This window comes from Mesoplodon bidens, assembly GCF_964165515.1.
Source record: "Mesoplodon bidens genome assembly, chromosome: 4".
Lineage (NCBI taxonomy): Eukaryota > Metazoa > Chordata > Mammalia > Artiodactyla > Ziphiidae > Mesoplodon > Mesoplodon bidens.
This window is the reverse complement of record NC_138160.1, coordinates 36075000-36088061: the sequence shown is the minus strand read 5'-3', so window position 1 is coordinate 36088061 and position 13062 is coordinate 36075000. Positions and strand designations below refer to the sequence as shown.

The 13062-nt window shown below is 37.5% G+C and overlaps 1 protein-coding gene across 4 annotated transcripts in view; it reads right to left on the bottom strand.

Annotated features, from left to right (window-relative positions):
- Nucleotides 1–13062, bottom strand: part of FBXO4 (F-box protein 4) — a 371317-nt gene that overhangs the window by 93213 nt on the left and 265042 nt on the right. The window contains exon 8 of one of the 4 annotated variants that reach the window (XR_014015785.1): nt 4966–5106. The exons of 1 other annotated variant lie outside the window; for it this stretch is intronic. The gene's annotated coding sequence lies outside the window, so the exon portion shown is untranslated. Of the gene's footprint in view, nt 1–4859; nt 5107–9551; nt 9580–13062 lie in introns of those variants that run through there. 2 more of the 4 variants (XM_081233547.1, XM_081233548.1) reach the window with 2 other exon arrangements.

The window sequence follows — 13062 nt, the reverse complement described above, 5'->3', positions numbered from 1 at the left end:
ACTATGATGTGCCTAAAGTGTGATTTTATTTTTACTTTTTAGTGTCTCTTTAATCTCTGGTTTGATGTCTTTCATCTCTTTGGACATACCAGAAGACAAGACCAAATGACTGAAAACTAGGAGAAAGATCTATAGGAGATCCAGATATTGAAGTTATTACACAGGGATATTGAATATTATTAATACATTCAAGAAAATACAGGAGAAGATGAAAAATTTCAGCCAAGAAGTAGAATCTATTTTTAAAATGTCCACACAAACACTGGAATTTAAAGATACAATAAATGAAATTAAGAACTCAATAGATGGATGCAAGGACACAGCCAAACAAAAGGTTAGAGAACTGGAAAAAAATGTTAAACCAGAAACTAATGAAATTGGTTATCTACATGGAGTGTGTGGAGATGAGATGAAAGGAAAAGGGAATGTAACCTCTTCAAGTATTCCTTTTAATATAGTTTGGTATTTTGAATTTTATTATTCTTTTAAATATTTGAAAAAGTTAAAACTTACTCAGCCATAAAAAGGAATGAAATTGAGTTATTTGTAATGATGTGGATGGGCCTACAGTCCATCACTTACAGAGTGAAGTAAGTCAGGAAGAGAAAAACAAATACCGTATGCTAACACACATATATGGAATCTAGAAAAACAGTACTGATGAAACTAGTGGCAGGGCAGGAATAAAGACGCTGATGTAGAGAATGCACTCGAAGACACAGGCAGGGAAGGGGAAGTTGGAACAAAGTGAGAGTATATTGGCATATATACACTACCACACGTAAAATGGATGGCTAGTGGGAAGCTGCTGCATAACACAGGGAGATCAGCTCAATGCTTTGGGACAACCTAAAGGGATGGGATAGGGAGGGTGGGATGGAGGCTCAAGAGGGAGGGGATATGGGGATATATGTATACATATAGATGATTCACTTTGTTGTACAGAAGAAATGGACACAACATTGTAAGCAATTATACTCCAATAAATATACAAAATATATATATATATATAAAATGAAAACGTTAAAATCAAATATAAGGGGAAAATAAGGTAAAAACAAATGAATAGGCTTTCAAGATAGCAGAGGAGAAAGACGTGGAGATCACCTTCCTCCCTACAAATACATCAAAACTACATCTACATGTGGAACAACTCCTACAGAACACCTACTGAATGCTGGCAGAAGACCTCAGACTTCCCAAATGGCAAGAAATTGCCCACGTACCTGGGTAGGGTAAGAAAAAAATAAAACAAAGACAAAAGAATAGTGATGGGACCTGCACCTCGGGGAGGGAGCTGTGAAGGAGGAAAAGTTTCCACACACTAGGACACTCCTTCACTGGAAGAGATGGGGGGTGGGTGGGGGGGAAGCTTCAGAGCCACAGAGGACAGTGCAGCAACAGGGGTACAGAGGGCAAAGTGGAGAGATTCCCACAAAGGGAATTGGTGCTGGCCAGCACTCACCAGCCTGAGAGGCTGGTCTGCTCACATGCTGGGGCGGGTGGGGCCTGGGAGCTGAGGCTCGGGCTTCAGAGGTCAGATCCCAGGGATAGGACTGGAGCTGGCTGTGTGAACACAGCCTGAAGGGGGCTGATGTACCACAGCTAGCTGGGAGGGAGTCCGGAGAAAAGTGTGGAACTGTCTAAGAGGCTAGAGACAATTGTTTTGGGGTACACGAGAAGAGGGGATTCAGAACACCGCCTAAATAAGCTCTAGAGATGGGCGCGAGCCACAGCTATCAGTGTGGACACCAGAGACGGGCATCAGATACTAAGGCTGCTGCTGCAGCCACAAGAAGCCTGTGTTCAAGCACAGGTCACCATCCACACCTCCCCTCTCGGGAGCCTGTGCAACCTGCCACTGCAAGGGTTCTGTGATCCAGGGACAACTTTCCCGGGAGAACACACGTCGTGCCTCAGGCTGGTGCAATGTCACACCTCAGGCTCGCCCTGCACTCCGTACCACTCCCTTCTCCCAGGCCTGAGTGAGCCAGAGCCCCCTAATCACCCACTCCTTTAACCCCATCCTGTCTGGGCAGGGAAAAGTTGCCCTCAGGCAACCTGCACACAGAGGCAGGGCCAAATCCAAAGCTGAACCACAGGAGCTGTGTGAACAAAGAACAGAAAGGGAATTTTCTCCCAGGGGCCTCAGGAGCAGCAGATTAAATCTCCACAGTCAACTTGATGCACCCTGCATCTGTGGAATACCTGAATAGACAACTAATCATCCCAAAATTGAGGCAATTGGGAGCAAATGTAGACTTGGGGTTTCCTTTCTGCATCTAATTTGTTTCTGGTTTTATGTTTATCTTAGTTTAGTATTTAAAGCTTATCATCATTAGTAGATTTGTTTATTTATTTGGTTGCTCTCTTCTTTTTTTATACATATATATATACACATTTCTTTTCCTTTTTCTCTTTTTGTGAAACTGTATGTTTATACTTCTTTGTGTGATTTTGTCTGTATAGCTTTGCTTTTACCATTTTTCCTAGGATGCTGACTGTCCTTTTCCTTTTTTTTTATTTTTAAGTATACTTTCTAGCACTTGTCACCTTTGGTGAATGTGTTTTTTGGTTCAGTGGCTCTCTTCTTGCTCTCTCTATTTCTTTTTTTTTAATACTTTTAAATTTTTTATTTTTAATAATTTTTTCCATTTTAATAACTTAATTTTATTCTTTCTTCTTTCCTTTCTTTCTCCCTTTCTTTCTTTCTTTCTTTTCTTTTCTTTTCTTTTCTTTTTCTCTCTTTTCTTCTGAGCCATGTGGCTCACAGGGTATTGGTGCTGTGGCTGGATATCAGGCCTGAGCCTCTGAGGTGGGAGAGCTGAGTTCAGGACATTGGTCCACCAGAGACCTCCAGGTCTCTTGCAATATCTAAGGGCAAAAACTCTCGCAGAGATCTCCATATCAATGCTAAGACCCAGCTCCACTCAAAGACAAGCAAGCTACAGTGCTGGACACCCTATGCCAAACAACTATCAAGACAGGAACACAACCCCACCCATTAGCAGAGAGGCTGCCTAAAATCATAATAAGGTCACAGACACCCCAAAACACACCACCAGATGTGGTCCTGCCCACCAGAAAGACAAAATCCAGCCTCATCCACCAGAACACAGGCACGACCCCCCTCCACAAAGAAGCCTACACAACCCACTGAACCAACCTTATCTACTGGGAGCAGACACCAAAAAACAATGGGAACTAGAACGTGTAGCCTGCAAAAAGGAGACCCCAAACACAGTAAGTTAAGCAAAATGAGAAGACAGAGAAAAACACAGCAGATGAAGGAGCAAAGTAAAAAGCCACCAGACCAAACAAATGAATAGGAAACAGGCAGTCTACCTGAAAAAGAATTCAGAGTAATGAGAGCAAAGATGATACAATATCTTGGAAATAGAAAGGAGAAAATACAAAAAAAACGTTTAACAAGGACCTAGAAGAATTAAAGAGCAAACAAACAATGATGAACAACACAATAAATGAAATTAAAAATTCTCTAGAAGGAATCAATAACAGAATAACTGCAGCTGAAGAATGGATAAGTGACCTGGAAGATAAAATAGTGGAAATAACTACTGCAGAGCAGAATAAAGAAAAAAGAATGAAAAGAATTGAGGACAATCTCAGAGACCTCTGGGACAATATTAAATGCACCAACATCTGAATTATATGGGTCCCAGAAAAAGAAGAGAAAAAAAGGGACTGAGAAAATATTTGAGGAGATTATAGTTTAAAACTTCCCTAATATGGGAAAGGAAATAGTCAATCAAGTCTAAGAAGCATAGAGAGTCCCATACAGGATAAATCCAAGGAGAAACATGCCAAAACACATATTAATCAAACTATCAAAAATTAAATACAAAGAAAAAATATTAGAAGCAGCAAGGGAAAAGCAACAATTAACATACAAGGGAATCCTCATAAGGTTAACAATTGATCTTTTAGCCAATACTCTGGAAGCTAGTAGGGAGTGGGAGGACATATTTAAAGTGATGAAAGGAAAAAAACTAGAGCTAAGATTACTCTACCCAGAAAGGATCTCATTCAGATTTGATGGAAAAATTAAAACCTTTAGAGACAAGCAAAAGCTAAGAGAATTCAGCAGAACCAAACCAACTCTACAACAAATGCTAAAGGAGCTTCTCTAGGCAGGAAACACAAGAGAAGGAAAAGAACTACAAAACAAAACCAAAACAATTAAGAAAATGGTACTAGGAACATACAGATCGATAACTACCTTAAATGTAAATGGATTAAATGCTCCAACCAAAAGACATCAACTGGCTGGATGGATACAAAAACAAGACACATATATAAGCTGTCTACAACAGACCTACTTCAGATCTAGGGACACATACAGACTGAAAGTGAGGGGGGATGGAAAAAGATATTCCACACAAATGGAAATCAAAAGAAAGTGGGAGTAGCAATTCTTATATAAGACAAAATAGACTTTAAAATAAATACTATAACAAGAGACAAAGAAGGACACTGCATAATGATAAAGGGATCAATCCAAAAAGAAGATATAATAATTCTAAATATTTATGCACACAACATAGGAGCACCTCAATACATAAGGCAACTGCTAACAGCCATAAAAGAGGAAATCCACAGTAACACAATAATAGTAGTGTACTTTAATATCCCACATTCACCAATGGAAAGATCATCCAAAAGAAAATAAATAAGGAAACAAAACCTTTAAATGATACATGAAACAAGATGGACTTGATTGATATTTATAGGACATCCATCCCAAAACAGCACATTACACTTTCTTCTCCAGTGCTCATGGAACATTCTCAAGGATACATCATATATTAGGTCACAAATCAAGACTTTGCAAATTTAACAAAATTGAAGTTGTATCAAATATATTTACTGACCACATCGATATAAGATTAGATATCAATCAAAGGAAAAAAAAACTGTAAAAGATACAAACACATAAAGGTTTACCTGGTGGCACAGTGGTTGAGAGTCCGCCTGCCGATGCAGGGGACACGGGTTCGTGCTCCAGTCTGGGAAGATCCCACATGCCGCGGAGCAGCTAGGCCCGTGAGCCACGACCACTGAGCCTGCGCGTCTGGAGCCTGTGCTCTGCAACAGGAGAGGCCACAACAATGAGATGCCCATGTACCGCAAAAAAAAATAAATAAATAAATAATAATACAAAAACATGTAGGCTAAACAATACACTACTAAATAACCAAGAGATCACTGAAGATATCAAAGAGGAAATTAAAAAATACCTAGAAACAAATGACAATGAAAACCTGACAACCCAAAACCTATGGGATGCAGCAAAAGCAGTACTAAGAGGGGAAGTTTATAGCAATACAATCGTACCTCAAGATATAAGAAACATCTCAAACAAACAACCTAACATTACACCTAAAGCAATTAGAGAAAGAACAGAAAAACCCCGAAGTTAGCAGGAGGAAAAAATTCATAAATATCAGATCAGAAGTAAATGAAAAAGAAATGAAGGAAATGACAGCAAAGATGAATAAAACTAAAAGCTGGTTCTTTGAGAAGATAAACAAAATTGATAAACAATTAGCCAGAATCATCAAGAAAAAAACGGGAGAAGACACAAGTCAATAGAATTAGAAAGGAAAGAGGAGAAGTAACAACTGGCACTGCAGAAACACAAAGGATCATGAGAGATTACTACAAGCAACTATATGCCAATCAAATGGACAACCTGGAAGACATGGACAAATTCTTAGAAAAGCATCACCTTCCAAGACTGAACCAGGAAGAAATAGAAAATATAAACAGACCAATCAAAAGCACTGAAATTGAAAGTGTGATTAAAAATTTTCCAACAAACAAAAGCCCAGGACCAGATGGCTTCAAAGGCGAATTCTATCAAAGATTAAGAGAAGAGCTAACACCTATCCTTCTCAAACTCTTCCAAAATATAGCAGAGGGAGGAACATCCCAAACTCATTCTACGAAGCCACCATCACCCCGATACCAAAACCAGGCAAAAATGTCACACAAAAAAAGAAAACTACAGGCCAATATCACTGATGAACATATATGCAAAAATCCTCAACAAAATACTAGCAAACAGAATCCAACAGCACATTAAAAGGATCATACACCATGACCAAGTGGGGTTTACCCCAGGAATGCAAGGATTCTTCAGTATACACAAATCAATCAATGTGATATACCACAATAACAAACTGAAGGAGAAAAACCATATGATCATCTTAATAGATGCAGAAAAAGCTTTTGACATAATTCAACACCCATTTATGATAAAGAAAAAACCAGAAAGTAGGCATAGAGTGAACTTACCTCAACATGATAAAGGCCATATATGACAAACCCACAGCCTACATTGTTTTCAATGGTAAAAAACTGAAACCATTTCCACTAAGATCAGGAACAAGACAAGGTTGCCCACTCTCACCACTATTATTCAACATAGTCTTGAAAGTTTTAGCCACAGTAATCAGAGAAGAAAAAGAAATAAAAGGAATCCAAATCAGATAAGAAGAACTAAAACTGTCACTGTTTGAAGATGACATGATACTATACATAGAGAATCCTAAAGTTGCTACCAGAAAAATACTAGAGCTAATCAGTGAATCTGGTAAAGTAGCGGGATACAAAATTAATGCACAGAAATCTCTTGCATTCCTATACACTAATGATGAAAAATTTGAAAGAGAAATTAAGGACACACTCACATTTACCACTGCAACAAAAAGAATAAAATACCTAGAATAAACCTACCTAAGGAGACAAAAGACCTGTATGCAGAAAATTATAAGACACTGATGAAAGAAATTAAAGATGATGCAAACAGATGGAGAGATGTACAATGTTCTTGGATTGGAAGAATCAACATTGTGAAAATGACTCTACTACCCAAAGCAATCTACAGATTCATGCAATCTCTATCAAACTAACAATGGCATTTTTCACAGAACTAGAACAAAAATTTTCAAAATTTGTATGCAAACACAAAAGACCTGGAAGAGCCAAAGCAAACTTGAGAAAGAAAAATGGAGCTGGAGGAATCAGGCTCCCTGACTTCACACTATACTACAAAGCTACAGTAATCAAGACAGTATGGTACTGGCACAGAAACAGGAAGATAGATCAATGGAACAGGATAGAAAGCCCAGAGATAAACCCATGCACGTATGGTCACCTTATCTTTGATAATGGAGACAAGAATATACAATGGAGAAAAGACAGCCTCTTCAATAAGTGGTGCCGGGAAAACTGGACAGCTACATGTAAAAGACTAAAATTAGAACACTCCCTAACACCACACACAAAATAAACTCAAAATGAATTAAAGTCCTAAATGTAAGGCCAGATACTATAAAACTCTTAGAGGAAAACATAGGCAGAACATTCCATGACATAAATCACAGCAAGATCCGTTTTGACCCACCTCCTAGAGAAATGGAAATAAAAACAAAAATAAACAAATGGGACTTAATTAAACTTCAAAGCTTTTGCACATCAAAGCAAACCATGAACAAGAGGAAAAGACAACCCTCAGAATGGGAGAAAATATTTGCAAAGGAAGCAACTGACAAAGGATTTTTCTCCAAAATATACAAGGAACTCATGCAGCTCAATATCAAAAAAAAACAAACAACCCAATCCAAAAATGGGCAGAAGACCTAAATAGACATTTCTCCAAAGAAGATATACAGATTGTCAACAAACACATGAAAGGATGCTCAACATCAGTAATCATTAGAGAAATGCAAATCAAAACTACAAGGAGGTATATCACCTCACACCAGTCAGAATGGCCATCATCAAGAAATCTACAAACAATAAATGCTGGAGAGGGTGTGGAGAAGAGGGAACCCTCTTGCACTGTTGGTGGGAATGTAAATTGATACAGCCACTATGGAGAAGAGTATGGAGTTTCCTCAAAAAGTAAAAATAGAACTACTATATGACCCAGCAATCCCACTACTGGGCATATATCCTGAGAAAACCATAATTCAAAAAGAGTCATATACCACAATGTTCATTGCAGCTCTATTTACAATAGCCAGGACATGGAAGCAACCTAAGTGTCCATCTACAGATGAATGGATAAAGAAGATGTGGCACACATATACAATGAATATTACTCAGCCATAAAAAGGAAGGAAATTGAGTTATTTGTAGTGAGGTGGGTGGACCTAGAGAATGTCATACAGAGTGAAGTAAGTTAGAAAGAGAAAAACAAATACCATATGCTAACACATATATATGGAATCTTAAAAAAAACTGTTCTGAAGAACCTAGAGGCAGGCAGGGGTAAAGACGCAGACATAGAGAATGGACTTGAGGACATGGGGAGGGGGAATGGTAAGCTGGGATGAAGTGAGAAAGTGGCAGTGACATATATACACTACCAAATGTAAAATAGATAGCTAGTAGGGAGCAGCCTCATAGCACAGGGAGATCAGCTCGGTGCTTTGTGACCACCTAGAGGGGTGGGATAGGGAGGGTGGGAGGGAGATGCAAGAGGGAGGGGATATGGGTATATATGTATACATATAGCTGATTCACTTTGTTATACAGCAGAAACTAATGCACCTTTGTATAGCAATTCTACTCCTATAAGGATGTTAAAAAACAAACAAACAAAAAAGTTAACATAACGATATATAACTATGAGAATTTAAAAAATCTAGTATCACAACCACTGAGTTGATTAAGAATTGATAATATATTTTAAGTTTGAATAAAACAGCTTATACAAAACCACCAAAGAAGATAGGGCCTCTTATGTTATCCATTCTCTTATGTCAGGTTCCTTTAAAGCAGAGTGTGGGATGGGAATTTGCATGCAAGTGGTTTATTGAGAGAATACTCTCAGGAAAATCCTATGTGGGAGTGAGGAAAGCAGGATAGTAAAGAAAAGCAAATTAGCAAAGAGGTGATTTCAGATAAATCTTAGTCTCAGCCTGATCCCAATGGGAGATTTAGAGGGTAATTGTACAACAGAGTTTGTTCTGCCTAGAGACAAAGAGGCTGGGATTTTATACCCCTTTATCTGTTAGTCATTGGATATGGCCATTCCAAGGGGGAGGCATGTGACTCTCAGGTAACCTAGGAATGATGGGTCCTGTTGCCCATGATCAGCCCTCCAGAAAAAAATTGCTAGCAGCAACATCTACAACAGCTAGATATCAGGACTATCAAAGCAGCAAAAAAGATTCCTGAGATCTGAGCTTGGCTACAGCAGCCTCTGCAGCACCCATGTATAAGTACAATGGGTTAAGTTTCTCCTATAATTTAGTTCTAGGGGAAGCATACTGTGCAGTCTATCATGGCCTGAATAATTATAATTATCATTATAGGCTATAATGATGGTGATGATGATAATGTGGTGCACACTATGTGGCATTCATCTCCCATAAGGGTGTTTTCACGTATTAACTAATTTAATCCTTATAACAACCTCATGATAGAGATACTATTATTACACTTACTTTTTCACACGAAGAAACTGAGACATAGCGAAGGTAAGGTTACACGGTTAATGGCAGACTGGGATTTGAACCCACTCAGTAAAGCTCTAGAGCTTCTTACCTAGTTAAAAAAGAAAAACACAGATTTTCTTTAAGTTTTCTTAGGGTACAACTTTGTTCATAACTGACTGCACTGAGAATTAATGCTGGACTCAAAGGCAGCTCTCTCTAGTCCAGACATGAGGAAGGCCAGTAGGCTATCAGAGGCATTAGATGAGAAATCTATCCAGTGATGCTCTATTCTGAATACTGGCCAATCAATCGAATCACAATGTTTGAATGTGACAAAAGAGACAGAGTCAGAAGTAGAAGTCAGAGAGTCTCAGACAGAAGCCTGTAAGCAGAAGCCTTCAAAGGATAGGAACGGGAGCAATAGGTGGAAGTGGAAAGAGAAAGGAGGTGATGAGAGGGTGAATCGTGCCCATATATGACTGGGCATAGAGATAGGGCAGGAATTCTGTAGAGATTGAGAAGGGAGCTGAGTCACTAGCCTGGGGCTGCTTCCTGTTGTTATTGGGACTCTTGTCTTGCTGTGCCACATCAAATCACATTTTAGCTCTTTCTAAATGTGTTAAAAATTAATATGTTTTTAATGATAATAAATCTTTACCAATATATTATTCTTTTTGGCCAAATGGACTGAAGGAAAAGGTAAATCCCACCTGGTGACCTGGGATGCCTCATTTTATCAGACAAAGAGGCCAAAATATCCATCATGCTTCCTTTTGTGACTTAAGTGTTCAATGGCATAAAGCTAAATTTAGTTTCGAGTGGGAACAATTTTATTCCTAGATTCTGATAAAATATTATCTGTATAAGGATTGCACATGGCACTTCATCTTTCAATATTTAATTGTTCTGCTTTAATATAGATTTGATATTTAAGCCTCCTCTTTGAAAGCAGGCACAGTAAAAGTTTCAAACAACAATGTGGGGGAGATGGAAATAATGTTTCATATCATGTCGTGGTATAGGAATATATGACAAAGTAGGTCAACAGACATGAAATAAAACATTATTGAGTAAGAGAATGTGACAAAACACAGCAGATTGATTTATAAATTTAGAAAAGCACACAGCCCATTAAAAGGAGGCCAAGAGAGGCCAAGAATGCCAAGGAAACCATTTCCTTACATAGCAAAAGCAAAATGCTTGGTGTTGGGAAATAGGAAGGTGAAAGTTCATACTGGCTATGACTATTCTTATTTATGTAACTTTTTGTAAAATAAGGTATTATAAAAAGTTTACAAAATGCAAAGACTAAAGTGTGAGAGTAAATAAAAAGTAACTGAATAAATACATCAGATGGTACTTAACTAGATTAGAACTTTGTCACTTAATGCAGAAATTATCAACTCTAAATTTATCTCCTTGGAAATCTGTGAAACATCAATAATATGTAGCCTCAGCTAAAACTACTTAAAAGCTTGGAAGTTTCCATATGATCTATATAGACCATTGCAGAAGTAAAACTAAAACCTCCCAAATCTCAACTGATCTGAATTCTTAGGGAATAATTGCATTCATTGCTTTAAATTTTTTCTATTAACTAAGAGTTCACCAATTAGTACATTTTGTTTCAACTCTTTGCAGCTCAAAGTATCTATACTATAATACACCAAGTATCAATTTGCAGTGTATTAAGGGGAAAATATTTGACAAAACATAAATGTTATGACTGTAAGTGCTTTTAAGGAAAGAAATTTACAGGCAGTTCTGTAAAACACTCAGTATAGTGCCTGACCCACAGTGAAAATGCTCTGTGCATGTACAGTCAGCAGTAGTACAGATGTCATGAGTGGTCTACCCATTGTAAGGTAGAATGCAGAAAGACTACTAAGTGATTGAAGATTTCCTTTATTTTCAACCCAGATTGTTTTTTCTATTATAAAGTTTTTTTATATTTATTGTGCATTTTTCTTTGTAAAAAGAAGGAAAAATAATATAAATAAATAAATAGCTGGGTAACATTTAGCTGTGCTTCAGGAAATTGAGGTTTAAAATTTCTCCTTTTCTTTAAGAAGTGCAAAACATTTCCACACATATTCATCATCTATCTGCACAATAGTTCTGTGTAATAAAGGGCAGTTACTGTTCCCAGGGCATAGAAAGAAAAACATACAAAGGTTAAGTGACTTGCCTGCTTAGCAGGAAAAGAATTAGAATCTCTGTCATTTGCCATTTGATTCTCCCACCATGTAGCTTAAGACCATTTTGCTACCAAACAATATTAATTATTAATCACTAAGACATTCACGAATATTGATCACCACATGGATTGGTTTAGGTCCTTAAAATGTGGTGAGGAAGAATTTCTCACCTTTTTATCCTAATGACTAAAAGCCCTGATTAGCTAAGATGGACTCTTAGTAGTTTTAAACTTTAAATTTTCACCTGTGATAGTCTTTGAAAATATCATTTAACTCTGAAACAAATGAGACTAAAATAAATAGATGGATACAGTCTTTCAAAGAAAATTAGAAAAACATAACATCCTACTGTTAGCCAGCTCTCCCTAGAATGTACTGTTTACAAATGAACACAAAGACTAGTAGTAGTCATGGAGATGGTGAGAGGAATTGGATTTAGGATATACTTTGGAAGTAGAGCTGGCTGGTTTTGCTGATAAATTATGTAGTAATTTAGCAAAAGAGGCTAAATCCCAACTTTTGTGTCTGAACAGCAGGGTGAATGTGGAATCATTTCCCAAGATGAGAAATATAGGAAGAACAGGTTTATGGGAATGAAATACAGAGAATTTGATCTTGAAAATGTTAAGCCTAAGATGCCTAATATTCATTAGGTGGAGATATCATATAAACAATTACATATCTTAGACTAAGACTCATGAAAGTGATCAGAGCCAAAGATAGAAATGTGGGTGGCAGGGAACTAAATGGGATCACTGGATAGAAGGTGCAATTGAGATTTCTGAGGACTAAGAATTGGAAGCACTAAGTCAATAGGATCCCATAGGAAAAAAATGGTTCAATCAGGGAAGTAGGAAAACAGTGTAGTGTCCCAGAAGCCAAGGGAAGAAAGCATTTCAAGACGTTCTCAAAATAATGATCAAATCTATCAACTGCTACCAAGAATTCTTATAAGATGACTAAGACTAGATCATTGGGTTTTGCAACATGCTGTTCGTTAATGACTGTGAAAAGTGAGATTTCTATTGGACATAAAGTTCTAATTGAAATGAGTTGAGAAGAGATGTGAAATGAGAAATTGAAGAAAGAGGGTAAACAATGAGTTCTAGCACTTTTGTCAAACAGTGAAGTAAACAAATAAAAAGTAGCTGGAAGGGCATATGGGATCAAGCTCTTTGGTTTTGTTTGGTTTTACTTGTTTAGATAAACTTGGTTTGTTTTCTTTGTTAAACATGAGATATAGTACAGCATGTCTGTATGCTATTGAGAATAATATAATAGAGGGAGAAATACTGATGGTACAGAAACAAGAAGGAATAACTACGGGAGCAAAGTCCTTGAGTTAAAGAATGGCATCATATACACACTACTGTATGTGAAATATATAACTAATA